The sequence below is a fragment of the Thalassophryne amazonica genome, chromosome 10 (assembly GCF_902500255.1).
Source record: "Thalassophryne amazonica chromosome 10, fThaAma1.1, whole genome shotgun sequence".
Lineage (NCBI taxonomy): Eukaryota > Metazoa > Chordata > Actinopteri > Batrachoidiformes > Batrachoididae > Thalassophryne > Thalassophryne amazonica.
The window spans coordinates 1,229,209-1,237,068 of NC_047112.1; the positions used below are offsets into that span (position 1 = coordinate 1,229,209).

Sequence of the window (7,860 nt, forward strand, 5' to 3'; positions counted from 1 at the left end):
GAACACACCCATGATCTTTTTATCCAGTCCAAATTATTTGATACCTGAAGTTTCCTTTCCATCGTTGGTATGTGAGTTCTTTCTATTGTATTACCATTGTTGGTATGTAGCTTGTTGTTTCTTATATGAACATTTATTGTATTTACTAATCTATTCTTCATTTAGTTATCAATATTTTTGATGTGAATGACTTGTTTCTTATTTTGGTGTGTTATTTATTTTGGGTTTGTGTGTGTGTGTGTGTGTGTGTGTGTGTGTGTGTGTGTGTGTGTGTGTGTGTGTGTGTGTGTGTGTGTGTGTGTGTGTGTGTGTGTGTGTGTGTGTGTGTGTGTGTGTGTTTTGTTTTTCTCAACTGATATGGAATTTGGAAGTCAAATGTAGTTTAAGTATTAATGTAAGATAGGGGTGGGATTCAATACGTTTTCTTCTTCCCACTCCTTTTCGAGCAAAAATGAAATGTATCTGATTGTTTAATATGTACTAGGTTCATGTATTTTGTTACACTGCTCGAAATGAATTAATAAATGAAAAAAATGAAATGAACTTTACTGGAGAGTAGTAGAGAAGAATATTCTTCTCTACAAGAGTCAAGACAGAAGTCAGACCACCAGAGCAAGAATTTTAGCTGAGGAAGCTCCAGCGATTTGAAGCGAAACGTCCTCGCGTCAAGCAACCCAGTCCAGTCAAAGATTCAAGCTTCTCTACCACTAGTAGCAGAACCTTAAAATCTGATCTCACTGGGACAGGAAGCCAGTAAAGAGACGCCAAAATGGGTGTAATGTGGTCAAACTTTCTGCTTCATGTCAAAAGTCTGGCTGCAGCATTTTGAACCAATTGGAGAGCCCTCATGCTGGACTGCAGTAAACCAGAAAATAGAGCATTGCAGTAGTCCAATCTAGAAGAGATAAACGCATGAATCAGGGTCTCAGCATCAGCCATAGACAGGATGCGACGAATCTTTGCTATATTTCGCAGGTGGAAGAAAGCAGTCCTTGTAATATCTCTAATGTGGAGACCAAAGGACAACGTAGGATCAAAAATTACCCCAAGGTTCCTCACTTTGTCAGTGTGATGTATGACACACGAGCCGAGGCTGAGTGTTAACTGGTCAAATTGATGCTGATGTCTCACTGGACCAAGAACCATCATTTCAGTCTTATCAGAGCTTAAAAGTAGGAAGTTGCTCGACATCCAGCCTCTCATTGATGCAAGGCAATCTTCTAAAGATTTTATGTGGCTGAGATTACCAGCAGTTATCATGTATAAATGAGTATCATCAGCATAGCACTGAAAGGTAATCCCAAAATGCTGCAATATGTGCCCAAGGGGTGCTATATAAAAGAAGAAAAGCAGCGGGTGTTGTATGGCTGGGGGTGCCTGGCTGCCTTTTGTTTCTGTCTTTTGTTCTGTCTTTTGTTTTTCCTTCCAGGTGGCTTGCATTCAGGACTGAGTGGCTGTGTGGCTGAGCTATCAGGACCTCACCCTGATCAATCAATCAATCAACTTTTTTCTTATATAGCGCCAAATCACAACAAACAGTTGCCCCAAGGCGCTTCATATTGTAAGGCAAGGCCATACAATAATTATGAAAAACCCCAACGGTCAAAACGACCCCCTATGAGCAAGCACTTGGCCACAGTGGGAAGGAAAAACTCCCTTTTAACAGGAAGAAACCTCCAGCAGAACCAGGCTCAGGGAGGGGCAGTCTTCTGCTGAGACTGGTTGGGGCTGAGGGAAAGAACCAGGAAAAAGACATGCCGAGAAGGGGGGCAGAGATCGATCACTAATGATTAAATGCAGAGTGATGCATACGGAGCAAAAAGAGAAAGAAACAGTGCATCATGGGAACCCCCCACAGTCTACGTCTAAAGCAACATAACCAAGGGATGGTCCAGGGTCACCCGATCCAGCCCTAACTATAAGCCTTAGCGAAAAGGAAAGTTTTAAGCCTAATCTTAAAAGTAGAGAGGGTATCTGTCTCCCTGATCTGAATTGGGAGCTGGTTCCACAGGAGAGGAGCCTGAAAGCTGAAGGCTCTGCCTCCCATTCTACTCTTACAAACCCTAGGAACTACAAGTAAGCCTGCAGTCTGAGAGCGAAGCGCTCTATTGGGGTGATATGGTACTACGAGGTCCCTAAGATAAGATGGGACCTGATTATTCAAAACCTTATAAGTAAGAAGAAGAATTTTAAATTCTATTCTAGAATTAACAGGAAGCCAATGAAGAGAGGCCAACACGGGTGAGATATGCTCTCTCCTACTAGTCCCCGTCAGTACTCTAGCTGCAGCATTCTGAACCAGCATTCTGAAGGCTTTTTAGGGAACTTTTAGGACAACCTGATAATAATGAATTACAATAGTCCAGCCTAGAGGAAATAAATGCATGAATTAGTTTTTCAGCATCACTCTGAGACAAGACCTTTCTGATTTTAGAGATATTGCGTAAATGCAAAAAGGCAGTCCTACATATTTGTTTAATATGCGCTTTGAATGACATATCCTGATCAAAAATGACTCCAAGATTTCTCACAGTATTACTAGAGGTCAGGGTAATGCCATCCAGAGTAACGATCTGGTTAGACACCATGCTTCTAAGATTTGTGGGGCCAAGTACAATAACTTCAGTTTTATCTGAGTTTAAAAGCAGGAAATTAGAGGTCATCCATGTCTTTATGTCTGTAAGACAATCCTGCAGTTTAGCTAATTGGTGTGTATCCTCTGGCTTCATGGATAGATAAAGCTGGGTATCATCTGCGTAACAATGAAAATTTAAGCAATACCGTCTAATAATACTGCCTAAGGGAAGCATGTATAAAGTGAATAAAATTGGTCCTAGCACAGAACCTTGTGGAACTCCATAATTAACTTTAGTCTGTGAAGAAGATTCCCCATTTACATGAACAAACTGTAATCTATTAGACAAATATGATTCAAACCACCGCAGCGCAGTGCCTTTAATACCTATGACATGCTCTAATCTCTGTAATAAAATTTTATGGTCAAACAGTATCAAAAGCAGCACTGAGGTCCAACAGAACAAGCACAGAGATAAGTCCACTGTCCGAAGCCATAAGAAGATCATTTGTAACCTTCACTAATGCTGTTTCTGTACTATGATGAATTCTAAAACCTGACTGAAACTCTTCAAATAGACCATTCCTCTGCAGGTGATCAGTTAGCTGTTTTACAACTACCCTCTCAAGAATCTTTGAGAGAAAAGGAAGGTTGGAGATTGGCCTATAATTAGCTAAGATAGCTGGGTCAAGTGATGGCTTTTTAAGTAATGGTTTAATTACTGCCACCTTAAAGGCCTGTGGTACATAACCAACTAACAAAGATAGATTGATCATATTTAAGATTGAAGCATTAAATAATGGTAGGACTTCCTTGAGCAGCCTGGCAGGAATGGGGTCTAATAAACATGTTGATGGTTTGGATGAAGTAACTAATGAAAATAACTCAGACAGAACAATCGGAGAGAAAGAGTCTAACCAAATACCGGCATCACTGAAAGCAGCCAAAGATAACGATACATCTTTGGGATGGTTATGAGTAATTTTTTCTCTAATAGTCAAAATTTTGTTAGCAAAGAAAGTCATGAAGTCATTACTAGTTAAAGTTAATGGAATCTGATCACCTGAAGCTTGTTATGTGCAGCTCATCAGGACTCACAGCTGTGGTGCATCTACATGGATTGGAGCATGGTTGCATTTAAGTCTGGAGTACACAGTGTGTATTTGCCAGAGACTCGACCTTGTGACCAGACGGGTGAGATCGTCGTCTCGAGAGCCATCTCATCATCTTGGATGCAGAGACCGTACCAGGTTTGGAAGCCATGGTCTGTGAAAGAGGAGGGGGTGAGGTCTCACGCTCGTCAGCACACTTCCTGAGGTACTTTAGGTTTTGTGACTAACATGAGTACAGTCAGTAAATGTGGTGTCCCTCACACCTTATTATATTGAGCTGTTATGTTAGTCGTTTAATCAGCTTCCACTGCAGTGAGAATGTGAACTGGGTGTTCCATGCCTGCAGGGTGGGAAGCTGATTGGTAATTAAGCCAGGAAGTGTTTGCTGTTTATGTACACCTTTGAGTGGTCTCTCTGTGTGTGTAGTGTGTACTCACATGATGGTTTCTTCTTTCACAGACTTGGTTTGTGCGGCCACCTGGGGGGTGTCGGCGGGGTCCTTGGGTCCGAATTGTTTCTGGCTCCGGACTGTTTGTGCTGCCTGGAGCGCACCGTATTACCACCTCACCAGACCGCGCACTCATTTGTTTGTAATTATCACATCACTGTTATGTTATTAAATTCAGTTGTCCTTTGTACCGTGCTCTGCTTATTTTATACTGGGTCCTTCAAACGCTGGTCGGTTCTCCGTCCTGCGTCCGACACATAACAGCGGGCCTAAGACGGACTCCTGTGGAACCCCAAATTTCATGTCACTAAGGTTAGAGGTAGTGTTACTGTACAAAACACAATGAGAACGACTGGTCAAGTATGACGTCAGCCATGCAAGGGCACTCCCAGTAATCCCAAAATGATTTTCCAGCCTATTATGTAGAATATGATGATCCACGGTATCAAATGCAGCACTGAGATCTAACAGCACCAGAACCGTAGTGGTGTCCGAATCCATTGTAAGCAGAAGATCATTCACCACTTTAGTGAGAGCCGTCTCTGTGGAATGATATTTTCTAAAAGCAGACTGCAGTGGCTCAAAGAGATTATTCTCAGTAAGATAGTCCACAAGCTGCCGTGACACCACTTTTTTTTTTTACTGTTGTGAATGTGCACAACGAAATACAGACAATCACAGAATTTGTATGCAATCAATATACAAAGGTGACATGTGGGCAGGCTCGAGGATAGAAGACGTCTGTCCAGAGAAGAGCCGGGCCCCACAAGATTTCCACTGCCAACGGGTCTGAAGCACACCGGAACCGCCAAGTCGTGAGTCCCCAGGTGGCCACCGTCTCCAGCTGTCAGACCTGGTACTGCTGGCAGGAAGCAGAAACAGTTAATAGTGGGTGTGTGTACACACCCAGTAAACAGTCAGCAAACACGTTCTTCAGGTGGGAATAACACCTCCACCTCAAACACAGTACAACAACGTGCAGCGCCTGATGACTTATCCTAGTTTGGTGTGAGGAGCGAAGTCCGTCGTCTCCCTCACGATCCCCAAACCCCAGCCTCCAGCTGCAGATAATACTCAGGTACGCCTGCAAAGAACCCAGACAATTGTGTGCGTTTGGCACCAGAAAACGACTGAGAGTTTACCTGTTTGGTAGACGATATCTCGGCAGTGAGGTTGAGATGCTGCCCGGCTTTTATGGTGGTGGTTGATGAGTGACAGCTGGCGTTGATGATGAGTGACAGCTGTCACTCCCAGTTGCTCCCGTGGGGCGGATGCGCCCTCTCGTGCCTGAAGCCCGCACTTCAGGCAGGGCGCCCTCTGGTGGTGGGCCAGCAGTACCTCCTCTTCAGCGGCCCACACAACAGGGGTCAAGATTAGGTTTCTTAAGTAATGGTTTAATCACTGCAGATTTGAAACATTTAGGAACAGATTCAGAAGTTAAAGAAAGATTAATAATTTCCAGCACAGTCGGCCCAAGAGTGGACCACAGTGTTGTGTGGGCTGCCAGAAGAGGAGGTACTGCTGGCCCACCACCAGAGGGCGCCCTGCCTGAAGTGCGGGCTTCAGGCACGAGAGGGCGCTGCCGCCACGGACACAGCCGGGGGTGACAGCTGTCACTCATTATCTCATGACAGCTGTCACCCATCTTCACTTCATCATACTACTCCATAAAACCCGGACGTCATCTCCACCTCGTTGCCGAGATATCATCGACCTGTTAAGGTAAAACTCTCAGCCGTTATTGTGCCGAACGCACGTAATCTGTTCTTGAGACTTTTTGCAGACTTACCTGGTGATTACTCGCAGCTGGAGCTGGGGTTTGCGGATTGTGGAGGAGTTGACGCTCTTCACTCCTCACATGAAACTCGATAAGTAGTCATTCAGGCGCTGCACGTTACTGTGTTACTGTGTTTGAGGTTGAGGTGGAATCTCCACCATTGTTCTTACTGGGTGTACACACACCCACATCTTATTGTTTCTGCTCATCGCCAGCAGTACCAGATCCGACACTCGGAGATGGTGGCCACCTGGGGACTCGGGACTTGGCGGCTCCAGTATTCTCCAGGTTCGGTGGCGGAGGAAATCGTGTGGTTCCGGTTCTTCTCAGGACAGACGTCTTCTATCCTCGAGCCTGCCCACACGTCACCTTTGTGGATTGACTGTTTGCTCAAATTCTGTATTCCTCTGTATTGTGGTTGTGCTCATTCACAACAGTAAAGTGTTCATATTCGACTCTTTCACTGTCCGTTCATTTACGCCCCCTGTTGTGGGTCCGTGTCACTACACTTTCCCAACACACAGGTCCTTAAACAGTGTTGTTGGTATAGGATCAAATAAACAGGTTGTGCTTTTTGTTGACATTATGAGTTTTGTCAGCATGCCTAGTGAGATACTATCAAATTCTGTAAATCTAGGTAATACCTCAGTAATGGCGCCCACCTCAACAGCAGGGTGTAGTGGCTGGATTAAGGCATACTGCTGTAATCCAGCCCTGGGGAGAGTTTATTCTATTTGTTGGATTTTGGAGTTTTGTCTCCCCAGTGGTTGTCATGGCAACCCCAAACGCACCTGATTTTTATTTTAATTTGACATCATCTGCAATTAGTGCACCTGGACCATGGTGTGTAAAGTGGCAAATAAAAGACGGTGGAGTTTGGCAGCGGGGCGGCATCCTGAGGTGTGAGGCGTGGAGAGCAGATTACGGGGAGAGTGGCTGGAGAATAGGAGCCACACCGATATTGATGCCACTGGGTCCAGCTGCATTACTGTTCCAGAGGAGCACTACAACATGGATTACATGCAGCGGCAGGGGAGAACCCTGCTGTGCCCGTGAGTACACTTTATGTGTTTGTGCAGTGGTGCTCGCAAAGTTAGAGTCTTTGGCTCAAAGGACAGTTTCCTGTGTGTTCACTGGCCTTGGTGTGTGCGTGTGTGACAGGTGTAAGGGAAGAGAGATGTTGGAGAGGAGTGACGAGAGGGGAGACGAGCGCTGCGAAGTTAATTACTCGCAGCGGCAGGGGAGGAACCCTGCCTCGCCTGTTAGTGTTTGTGGCGGTGCTCAGAATAATGTAACGGATAGCCTTTGGTGAATGAGGTGCGTCTGGTGTTGGCAGCATTGCACTGGCTTTGCCTTTTGTGTCCCTCAGGGAAGATTATGATGCGCCACGCTGGATGGAAGGAGGACACTCCCTAAACAAGCCGATACCTCGAGGACACCCACGGACTGGCGGACGCTTGGTCGGACCCGAATTGCTTGTTCCCCGCCTACTGGCATAATTACTTTATTTTAGAGACTTTGTATTTTAATTCTTGTTTTAGTATTTTAAATTTTGTAATAAATTATTAAACGTGTGTTTTTGCCTTGTTTGGTCGCTCCAGCTCCTACTGTTAAAAATCAGTTAAATTGGTCACTTCATGTATTAAATCCATTTTCCAAAAATTGCAATATTCTTACAAAAAAAAAACCTTTACATATTTTTGCCATCACAAACAGGATCCATTTTTCTGAGAGCTGGTGTTTGCAAACAAGAGTAAATATGATGATGCCAGTGTATCCTGGTGCACCTTGGCTACCTAAATTTAAAGGGCCAGGTGATGAGTTAAAATATTGTGATTGGAAAGAACAGATTAAATGTCTTTTGGGGTCTCAGGATTTAAAAGAGGCAAGGAAAATAAATATTGTTTTGGGAGCGCTGACTGGGGAGGCTAAACGTCAAATTGCAGTT

The 7,860-nt window shown here is 44.6% G+C and overlaps 1 long non-coding RNA gene across 1 annotated transcript; it reads right to left on the bottom strand.

The window, feature by feature from the left end:
- Window positions 1–394: 394 nt before the first annotated feature.
- Window positions 395–7,610, bottom strand: LOC117519564. Its single transcript, XR_004563347.1, has 3 exons — window positions 7,601–7,610; window positions 4,145–4,147; window positions 395–462 (listed from the first exon to the last, which is right to left on the bottom strand). It is a non-coding gene; the product is annotated as an uncharacterized LOC117519564 (long non-coding RNA).
- Between the last annotated feature and the right edge of the window lie 250 nt (window positions 7,611–7,860).